Source organism: Sarcophilus harrisii, chromosome 1, assembly GCF_902635505.1.
Source record: "Sarcophilus harrisii chromosome 1, mSarHar1.11, whole genome shotgun sequence".
NCBI lineage: Eukaryota > Metazoa > Chordata > Mammalia > Dasyuromorphia > Dasyuridae > Sarcophilus > Sarcophilus harrisii.
The window spans coordinates 89071224-89083136 of NC_045426.1; the positions used below are offsets into that span (position 1 = coordinate 89071224).

Sequence of the window (11913 nt, forward strand, 5' to 3'; positions counted from 1 at the left end):
GGGAGGAAATTTGGAGAGCTAAAAGTTTTCTGACTTACTCCATCATCTTCTCAGAATCCTCTTGTTAGTTCTCTTTTCAGAATTTATGTTTTAATATTGTGTATATTTTGTTGCATTTTTATTTATTTTGTTAAATATTTCCCATTTATAATTTATTTGGGCAAGATCAACCTAGTGTTTAACACCTCTGATCTAAAGATACCTTTGGGATAATGCTGTATTGTTCTTTTGGGTAGAAGGTTCCTATCCTATCCATACTCTGCACTTCTGTAAATCTTAACCATCTTTCATGGATAGGATTCAATAAGTATCTCTAACATGGAGGCCTTTCCTGACTGCCATAGCCCAAAATGGTTTATTTTCTTTAGAGTTCTCCAAAAAGATGTCACATTCATCATAGGGGATTAGAATGCTAAAGTAGGAAATCAAAATATAATTGGAATATGCCCTGGAGCACAAAATGAAGCAGGGGAGACACTAACAGAATTTTGTCAAGAAAACTCACTGCTCATAGCAAACAGTCTTTTCAGAAACCCAAAAGACAACTCTACACATGGATATCACCAGATGATTAATATCAAAATCATACTCATTACACACTTTGCAAACCAATTGTATACCATACAGTCAGTTAAAACAAGATCTGGGGTTGATTATGGCTCAGATCATAATATTCTTATTACAAATTTTATATTTAAATAGAAAAATGTAGGGAAAAATCATCGGACTATTATAGGTATAACATATATATATATATATATATATATATATATATAAAACCTAAATAGCATCCCTTGTGAATGTGAAGTGAAGGTGATGAATAGATTTAAGGGATTAGATATGGTAGATAAAAGTGTTTGAAGAATTATGAAAAGAAGTTCAAAATATGGCACAGGAGACAACAACAAAAACCATTTCAAAGAAAAAGAAGAGCAAAAAAGAAAAATGATTGCCTGATGAGGCTTTACAAATAGCTGAGAAAAGAAGGAAAGGGAAAGGAAAAATAGAAACAGGAACTAGAGGCTAAAATATAAATATTTGCTGAATTATGGAGAAAACGAGGTAGTTCCAGATATATATTTACTTCTGTTTCATTGTCTACATTAAAGCCTTTGACTGTGTGTATCACAACAAAATTCGACAAGTCCTCAAAGAAATAGGATACCAGATTATTTTACTTGTCTCCTGAGGAAACTGTAAGCAGGTCAAGATCAAGAAGCAACGGTTAAAACCAAACATGTAACAACTGATTGGTTTAAGATTGAAAAGGGTTCCTTTATACAAGACTATATTTTGTCACCTTATTTATTTAGCGTGTATGCAGAGTACATTATGTGAAATTCTATGCCAGATGAACCAAAATCCAGAATTAAAACTGCCAGGAGAAATATCAACAGTCTCAGATATGTAGCTGACACCACTCTGATGGCAAAAAAAATAAAAATTAAGAAGCCTTTTGATGAAAGTTAAAGGGGAAGCTTGAAGTTTAGCATTAAAAAACACACATCTAAGATCATGGTAACCGTTTCCATCTTTCCTGGCAAATAGAGGGAGAAGAAATGGAAGCAATGTCAGACTTTGAGCTCAAAGATCACTGCAGGCAGCAACTGTAGCTATGAAATTTAAAAATGCTTACTTCATTGAAAGGAAAGCTATGGCAAATCTGAACAGTATATTAAAAAGGAAAGATATTACCTTACTGAAAAAAGTTCATATAGTTATAACTGTGGTTTTTCTAATAGTAATTTGTGGCTGTGAGAGTTGGATCATGAGGAAAACAGAGCAATACACAACTGATTCTCATAGTGTGGTGTTAGAGAAGACTTCTGAGAGTTCTAGGACAGCAAGGAGATCAAATCAGTCAATATTTAAAGAAATTAACTAACTTTTTTGGAAAGACAAACTCTGAAAATCTGAGCTTAGTTTGACCACCTAATGAGAAGATGGGACTCACTGGAAAAGACCTTGATGTCGAGAAAGATTGAAGGAAAAATGAGAATGTGATAGAAAAGAATGAAATGGCCCATAAGCAACAAACATGAGCTTGAACAGACTCTGGGAGATGGAGAATATTAAGGGCCCAGTGTGCTATGTTCCCTTGACTCACAGAGATTCAGGCATAACTGCATCTATTTTTGCTTTTGTTTTGTCTGAGATCATGATTGCTACTTCTGCCTTTTTTTTTTTTTTTTTTTAACTTTAACTGAACCATATTAGGTTCCTGCTCTAGCCCTATGTTTTAACTCTGTGTCTTTCTATTTCAAGTGTGTCTTCTGATTTTTAATCCATTTTGCTATATGCTTTCATTTTATGGGTAAACTCATCCCATTCATCTTCAATTATGATACTGTATATTTTCTATCTATCCCATTTTTTGTTTCTTCCTTGCTCTTTCTTTTTATTCTGTCCCTCCAAAGTCTGTTTTATTTCTAATCACTTTCTCCCTTAATCTGACTTCCTTTTTCCTACTGAGTACAACACATTTCTATAAACAACTGTGTGTGTGTGTGTGTAGATATAAATACACACACATATACATATATGTGTATATACACATGTGTGTATACATATATATGCATGTGTATTCTCTTTAAACCAATTCTACAGTGAGATTCAAACATTGTCCACTACCCCTTATTTTCTCCTTCATTATAAAAATTATTCCATATAAATCTCTTTTATGTGAGAAAATTTCTCCATTCTATGTCTCTCCTTCCCCTTTCTCCCCAGTGCACTCCTCTTTCCCACCCTATTATTGTTTTGGAGATCATTCCAATATAATTGACTCATACCCATGTACTCTTCAAAACAGGACATTCCAGTAAATAGCCTAAATTTATTTTTTAAAGTATTAACTCTTTGCTGTCCAAGGGACTTTTATTGAATCCATTATGATTACTCTTTTGTGTTTACCTTTTTATACTTCTCTTGAGTCTTGTGTTTGAGATGTCAAATTTTCTATTCAATTCCAGTGGTTTTTTAATCAGGAATGCTTTCATTAAATATTTATTTTCCCCCATGAAGGATTAAACTCATTTGGGTAGGTTCTTGATTGTAATACTAGCTCCTTTGCTTTCTACAATATATTCCAAACCCTTCACTCATTGAAAGTGGAAGCTGCTAAATCTTGTGTGATCCCAACATGATTCCATGATTTTAAATTATTTCTTTCTGTCTGCTTGAAGTAGTTTCTCTTTGACCTGGGAGTTCTGGAATTTGGGTATATTGAGAGATGCTTCATTTGGGGATTTCTTTTAAGAGGTTTTGTGTGAATTATTTCAATTTTATTGTATCCTTTGGATCTAAGATATCAAGCAGTTTTTCCTTAATAATTTCTTTAAATATAATGTGTATCCTTTTTTTTAATCAGTATTTTCAGGTAGTTTATTAATTCTTAAATATCTCTCCTTGATCTATTTTCTAGATTAGTTGTTTTTCCAGTGAGATAGTCCACATTTCCTCCCATTTTCCTCATCTTCTAAAGACTTTATTTTAGTAATATCTCATGGAGTCATTGGTTTCCATTAGTTCAATTCTAATTTTTAAGGAATTATTTTTATCAGTGAGATAGTGGGTTAATTCTGCTTTTTAAGGAGTCCTTCTCTTCCATGGATTTTCATATTCATTTACCATTTGGCCAATTCTCTTTGTTAAGGTACTATTTTCTTAATTAATTTTTGTTCCTTCTTTTACCAAAGTGATAGTTATCTTTTCATTAATTTTCTTGCATTATTCTCACTTAACCCCCTATTTTTTCCTCTAGCACTCGACTTTTTAACTTTTCCAAGTATTCTTTTTAGGTTTGGGTCCAATTAATATTTTTATTTTGAGGCTTTCTCTTCGTAGTGGTTTTTTCATACTGTTGTCATCTTCTGAGTTTATGTCTTAGTCTTCGCTGCAACTAGCGTAACTTTTTATGGTCAAATTATTTGCTATTTGCTCTTTTTCCAGACCATTTTTTCCTTTGAACTATGAAGTTGGACTTGTTCAACAAGGGCTAAGAAGCCACTGTCCAAGCTTTAGGCTTTTTCAATGCTGCAGTTTTCAGAGCTAGTTCTAGGAATCTGCAGTTCTTTAGTGCTTTCCAAGGTGATGTGAAGCAAGGAGAGGTATGGTCATTGTGTTATTGTTTGTGCTCTGGTCTTCATCCAGGAAGAGCCATAGTTCCCTGCAGCCATAAGTTCTCTTTGCTTTGGTCCTATGACCAGGATACCCCTGCTCCCTTGTGACCATCGACAAGCATTCCTCTCCACCTTGGAACTGCAAGCCAGAATTTTATATGGGCAATAGGGTTGCCAATAAGAGACAGGTATACACAGTGCCAGCAAAGGGTCTGTGGTCATCTTTTGACCAGTTGTGTGAACCCCTTACCATCTCTGGGCTGAGAGCATCTGAAGCAGCTTATTTCTCGAGGCAGCCACTTCTTGTTCCAACTGCATGTTCAAATTCCAGACAGGCATCCATTCTAGGGCCAGACTTCTCCTGCTGACTTAAGTTTTCTTAAACCTCGAGTTTTTGTTGGCTCTGGCACTCCAAAATTTGATTTGAGGCATAATTTTAAGTTGTTTGGAGGGGAATGTTGGGAGAGTTCAGCTGTGTAGTTAACCCTAAACTGCCATCTTGGTGCCACCCCTTTGACTTTGGATCTTCAAAACCCTCTTCTTCTATAATATAATTTCCTCATGTGTAAAATGAAAGGGGTAGACTACATGAATTCAAAGACCCTGAGCCAAAAAAAAAAAAAAAAAAAAAAAAAAAGGACAAAAATGGTGAATTAGTATCAAGATGGTGAAAAGCACATTCTGAGTCCTTTACCTCTCCTAGGATTTGGATTCAAATCCTACCTCTGCCACTTACTTGTGAGACTTTAAACAAGTCCTTCAATTCACTTTCCTCAATTATAAAATGAAGATGTAGACTAGATGCTCTCTGAAGACCTTTCCAAGTCTAAAACTATGATTCTTAGAGATTTTTTTAAGGCTCTTTCTCCTCCAGATGTCCTTTGTGAAAGAAATCCAATTATGAGAACAATATCCCTTTTCAAATTTCTCATGGTATCAATTTCCTAGTTATTTCTGGATTTTTTTTTTTATCCCTAATAGATTATAAAATCTTTGAAGGCAGGAACTATGTTATAGCTATGTTAAAATTTTTGGATTCCAAGGATTCAACAGAACCCGTGCATATCACAGTAAATTAATTACTAAGTGAACTCAATTAGATATGTCTGTGCCAGAGGCTGGAAGACCCAGGTACTTATTAATCTATGAATTAAGATTGTAAAGAGTTATGAATATCACAGTAAGGCACTGTACCATTACCTTGTTGATAATGAGGTGACATTTCAGTTCTTACAGGGGATTCGTAAATTAGTTTGAAAATTTGGGATTTCTTCATAAAGTGACACAGAGCAGGAAGTCCAGTGGTTTATGTTGAATGGCTCAGATTATTCAACACATATTATGTGTCAAGCAAAGTTACTAGATATGATACTGCTGCTCATACAAATGAAACCATCCTGGTTTACACACAGGGAGCCTATTCTTACTAGATAACAGCACAATTTCTGATGCTTGGGATCTTGGATTTTTGTGGAATCCCCAAAACTGACTTTTTTTGCTATCTTCTCTTCACTCTACCAAAATTTAGATATTTTAACTAAAGGTATGGATGGAGATGGGCCACATGTCACAATACTCTCTCCGTCTTAGGGTGTGAAGAGATGTTCTATTGCCATGGGAACAAGTCCAGCTCACAATTCTGGTTTCTTCCCCTCCCTCCAGGCCAGAGGTATCAACTAAATTCATATTACTCCCCCCCACCCCTCCCCTAATACTTATCTCTTGCTTTTAGATCTCCACAACCCCCAGGGATTGTAGTCCTCCAAACCAGATCCTTTTATCCTTCAGAGATCATCCCTCTACTGCTCCAATTCCCCTAGAAAGAATCTGATTTGGTTGTTTCCACAGCTGGGATTCCTAAGGAATTCACTGTTTCTCTTCTCCTGCTCTCTGGGTTTCTTAGGAAGAAAAATATTGAATACTCAAGAAATGGCAGGGGCAAAAATTAGAGACAGTTTTGGATGCTTTGACTTTGAAGAAATATTATGGCTCTAATCCTCAATTTAAGCTCACAGTCTACCACCCACCCCAGGAAGTCTTAAATGACCACCCCTTTACCTCCTTTTAACAGTACAATGAGAGCAATACAACCCAGTTTCCAATTGGAGCTAGCTTTGTGTTTTATTTTTTTCCACTTTAATTACCCTTCCTGTCTCCCTATGTCTCTTCTCTTCCCCTAAACTGTAAAACCTTCCAAGTACAGAGACAATGCCTTCTTCTGTAACCTCTACAATTCCTAACAGCGTCAGGCATGTAGGAGCCATACTTTACAAATTTGTAGATGTAATTCTTGTTCATTTTAAACACTAGGAAATAAGCCAAGATGAGTAAGTTAAGTGACGAGGGAGAGAGATCCTACAATGGTGGACCCTTACTTTAGAGATGAAAACAACTTGTTCAGGTTCACAGTGTGATGTGGACTGGCCTGAGAGCAGGGCTAAAGGGCTGGATTGAGAACTCAAGAGCTACAACTTACAAATTCTGTGCCTGGGGAGGGGTGATGTGGGATGGAGTAGTGTATGACAATTATCTGTAGTGAGATGAAGGGGTATATACACAAAACCATGCTAGAGTGCTCATTTGGAATGTAGCTTCATGGAAAGAAAGCTCCAAATTTGACTGCCTATATAACCTTATTATAACTAGATTACCTAGCTTCTGTTGTTTCTCAGCTGCCAAAGGACTAAGGTACTAAATTTTGATGCCCCACTTTAACATAGTTACAGTAATTAAGTATATTCAATTCATAGATTAACAAATAGGACACTGGGAGAGGGGGCGGGGGAAGTACATATCTCAGATTCTGGCCAAATTATCTCTTTAATAGTTCAGTGGACTGGATATATGTACACGATCCCCCCCCCCTCCCACCCCACCCCCCCACCCCCCAGCTCTTGTTCCTGGAGGTAGAATTTCTTCAAGGCTCCACTACCCGTCCCTCTTCCTCCTCCCCAACCCAGGATCCACAGATCCTGTGCCATCAAATCAGAGACGTGGCAACTTTTTTTAAAATTAAGACCTTTTTTTTTTAATTAATGTGTGCCTGCGAGTTTGCCTGAGGGGGAAGGGTGGGGAGGGTTGCCCAGGGAGATACTCATTTGAGAGGGGATGGAGGGCAGGAAAGAAACCAAACCACACCAGTATCTTGGAAAAAAAGCAAATTAAAAAAAGATTCTCCGCGCCATTGCAGGGGGTTGGGGGAGGGTAGGGGAAGGTGGGGGAGGAGAGGTTTTGGAGAAAGAAATCAACAAGGGAATTCCCAAAATAACTCAAACTTAAAACACAAATGGAAAAAGGGGAAAAAATAAAACAAAAAACCCCCACGAGAATAACATAAAGTTCACTGCTGCCTCCCAGGTTTGTCCCTTCTCTCCCTCTCCGATGTCTCTCTCCTTCCTGGTGCATTGGTCGTTTGCAACGACAATAGAAAACTCAAACTAAGGTGTTGGTAGGTTTTTCAGGCTGGAATCGCAGGGTATCCCTCCCCTTTCCTGCTTAAAAGCTGGTCCGTGGTTTGCTGGTGGGGTGGGCTCGCCCTGGGCAGCGGCCTCTCTATGCGTGCCCGCTCTCCAGGCTGTTGTCCTTGGCCTGGGACCCGATGTCAGCACTGAGCATAGTCTTGGCCTCTCGACCCTCGGAAGGCCTGGGGTTGCCAGGCCTGCGATGTTGGTAACTGAAGTGGCGGCGGAAACGGCGCTGCGGCGATTGCTGGCTGCGGATCCTCTTGCCCTTGTGGTTCTCCTTCTCGTCCTCGGGGCCCTCGGCACGCAGAGTGGGTCCCCATCGGCCGGCCCCGGCGCCGCGCAGGGGGGGCCTCCCTTCCCGGAAGCCCCCACGCCGGCCCACGCGGCTCTGCTCCCCACTGCCCGCCAGCTCGGTGTCGGCGCCATCCGCCGGCCCTCGTCTCAAGGCCAGAGCCACGTACTGCGACCGACGGGCGAAGTGGAGTGGGTAGGATGGACGGCGGGGGACGCAGCTCTTCCACGTCTCGTGCTCCCCGGCCGGCGGAGCCCCATCGGCCGGCTTCTCGGGGCCTTCGGCTCTGGGGCAGCTGGGGCGGCTCTTGCGGGGGGCCTGCTGTGGTGGACCTCCACTGCTGCGGGGGGGACCCCGGCGGTACTCGCTACGGTCAGCCGCGTACTTGCTCCCTTGCACGGGAGCGCCCCCGGGCCCGGTGACATTGGCCGCCTCCACCCCCTTCTCTCCTTCCACCACGTCGAACTCCACGGGCTCGCCGTCCCCAACGCTCCGGAGGTACTTGCGTGGGTTGTTCTTCTTGATTGCCGTCTGGTGAACGAAGACGTCTTCCTTGGTGTCGTCCCGGTTGATGAAACCATAACCGTTCCTCACATTGAACCATTTCACTGTCCCCCACACTTTGGTCGCCAGCACTTTCTTCTCCCCAGACGGAACCAGGGTGGGAGCAGCCTCGACCCCTTTGCTTTCAGAGCCAACCAGGGGACCCTCGGGTCGAGGTTGGGCCATGGCGGTGGCCACAGCGGGAGAAGTGGCACTCTTCATCTCGGTCTCCCCCAGGGGCGCTGACCTCCGGAGCCCCCAGCCACTCCTGCTCCTTTTCCCACCCCCCACCCGGCCCCCCACCCCAACCGTGGCCCAGTCGTCTGGTGGGGGGGGACGGCCGCTAAGGCCGCGAGGCTTCCCCGGGGTCGTTCTCTCCCACACCCACCACACCTAATCCCCGCTCAGCAACCTGACATCTTCTCTGGAGAGCCAGGAAGGCAAAGAGCTTTTATAGGCGCCACCGGCCAATTAGCAAGATGCTCTCAAGGCTGAGAGTTAGGTGAGTGGGGATTGGCCAGCCCAAAGGTAGGTCACAAAGCTGTGGATCTGTGCCTCTTCGACCCAGGGAAAGGGGGAGGGGAGATAGAATTCCCCTGAGAGGTGGGAGAGAGGTCCTTGGGAGTCCCGTCCCCAGAAGCAACTTGGAATCCTAAAGCTCATCGGTTCCAGTTCTCCTAGGTCCTCTTGAACCTGGCTGTGAATCTTGCCAAGGGTCTTACTTAACCACCGTGTGAAAGGGACACAACAGAACAAGTCTCCCTTACATTTGGGGAGAGGAACCAGAGAAAAGTAGCATGATCAGAGTTGGCCTTTGCTATCCTTAACACTCGCATGGTATGAAGAAATGAGCCGTCTTTTAGAATGGATATGAATCATAGGTACAAATGCATAGCTTGTTACTGAGTATTTTGTTTTTGTTGTGGTTGGGTTGCTTTCTGTCACGTCCAACTCTTTGTGACCCCATTTGGAATTTTCTTGGTAAAAGATATATTGGAATAGTTTGCTGGTTTCTTTACAGATGATTAAACTGAGGCTAACAGGGTTAAATGTTTTGCCCAGGGTCACAGAGCTAGATTTGAATTCATTTCTTTCTGACTCCAGTTTCAATGTTTTGTCCATGGCACTACTTAAGTACCCCTGTCAGCTATTAGGAACAACACCTTATAGGATTCCTTATAGGATTCACAGCTGCAAACACCTTAGAAATAATCTAATTCAATATGACCCTTTTTTGTCCCAGGGCTCTTTTACACTCTTAAGAATTATTGTGGAATACCCTTCCAAAGAGCCTTCCTTTATGCAAGTTATATCTATCCATAATGATCATATTAGAAAATGAAAACATCATAGTATTATTATGAAAATAGTTTTGACCTCATGGACTTTCTGAAAGGGTACCGTTGTTGGATATAAATTTTATTGGATTCAGAGCTGAAAAAAATCTTAGAAATAATCTAATTTGGTGATTCTCAAACTTTTTGAGTCTCAGGATCCCTTTACACTCTTTAAAAATTATTACAAACCATCCCACAAAAGAGCTTTCATTTATGTGGGCTCTGTCTGTCCATACTGATCATATTAGAAAATGAAAACATCTTAGTATTATTATGAAAATAATTTTGACCTCATGGACTTCCTTGAAAGGGTCTCAAGAATCTCCAGATAACACATTGAGAAGCACTGATCTAGTCCCAACATCTTCATTTGATAGAAAAGGAAACTGATGCTGAGCAAAGTTAAATAACTTGTTCATGGTCACACAAGTAGGAAGGAATAGAGGTTGAGACTGAATAATATGGCTTTTCAATTTAATTCACTCTTTTTTTTTCTTCTTGCCACATTTCTACAACTTATCAGTCAACATGCATTAAGTATATGCTGTGTGCCAGGTGCTGTACTAAGTGCTGGGAACACAAAAACAAAATCCCTTTTCCCTCAAGGAGTTTGCATTGTAAGGATATAAATATAGACATGGTATATATCTATATACATATAGTATACATATACATATATAAAGTATATTTATACACACATATATACATACACATATATAATATACATGCATATAGACATAGATGGGTGTATATGTATATATAGGTATATCTCTGTATAGGTTCTTTATCCAAGTCACACCCATTAATACCTAAAGATGTCCCTCAAGATTCAGTCCTGAACCCTCTTCTCCCTCTATTTTACTTGGTGATTTCATCAGCTCCCATAGATTTAAGCACCATCTTTATGGTAATGATTTTCACATCTACCTATCTTTTCCACTGCCCTCCAGTCCCATATCTTCAACTGCCTTTCAAACATTTTGAACTGGATGTCCAGTGGACATCTAAAACTCAACATGTTTAAAATGGAACTAATTATTTTCTCCCCAAACTCTTTCTACTTCTAAACTTTCCTGTTATTATTGAAAGGACCGCCATCCTTCCAGTTCCCTGGGTTGACATCTTTAACTCCTCACTATCTCTTACCCCCATCCTCATATTCAAGCTGTTGCCAAGGCCTATCAGCTACAACTTTGGAGCATCTTTCAGGTATAACCTCTTCTGACATCACCACCAGCATGGTACGAAGTCTCATTACCTAATGTTTGTACTATTGCATAGACAACGGGTAGGTCTGCCTGCCTCAAGTTTCTCCTCACTCCATCTTTCATTAACCCATCAAAATGATTTTTCTAAAACAGAGATCTGAGTTTTAAGGAAATGAGGGATTCCAGGAGGCTTTGTGATGAGGAGGAATATTGTTCCAAGCATGGGAGACAGCCAGTGCAAAGCAGAGACAGGAGACTGAATGTTATCAAGGAAACTATTAATATAGTTGGATCATAGACACCATGGGAAGATGAAACATATAAACAGAATATAAATGGAAATAAAGCAGTGGAAAAGTTGAAATGTGCCAGGTTATGAAAAGTTAAAATGTCAAAGGACTGTGTATTTGATACTAGAATTAATAGGAAGCCACTGAGTGTTTACTGTGCTTTAGGAAAATTCACATCAATGATGAGAATAAGATGGTTTGGAGAAAGAAGACATTTGAGGTAGGGAAGCCAATTAGGAGTTAATTTTAAAAGTCCCAATGAAAGGTGATAAGGGCCTGAATCATAAAGGCATTTATAAAAGAGCTAGCATTAAGTTAGAAGTGACAAGATTTGGCAACTTACTGAACAGTGTAAGCAATAGATAAAGAGAAGAATCCAGGATGCCTGGACATCTTGAAATCTTGAAGAAACTGGGTTTTGTAGCAGAAAAAACTGTAATCTGTTTTGCATACATTGAATATGAGATACCGACAGAATCCTTAGCAAGTCTCAAGGGATATGTCCAAGATCACACTGTGTGTTAATGGCAAAGCTGCAATTTGAACTCAGATCTTCTGATTCCAGTGTCCTTTCCACCTCCCAATGTTGCTTCTTTTAAACAAGGTCAGGGGAAAGGGTCAAAGGAACATAGATATAGAGCAGAACAGAAGCTTAGAG

At 40.4% G+C, this 11913-nt stretch overlaps 1 pseudogene; it reads right to left on the reverse strand.

The window, feature by feature from the left end:
- Window positions 1–7107: 7107 nt before the first annotated feature.
- Window positions 7108–8845, reverse strand: LOC100914110 (annotated as a pseudogene).
- Window positions 8846–11913: the final 3068 nt, after the last annotated feature.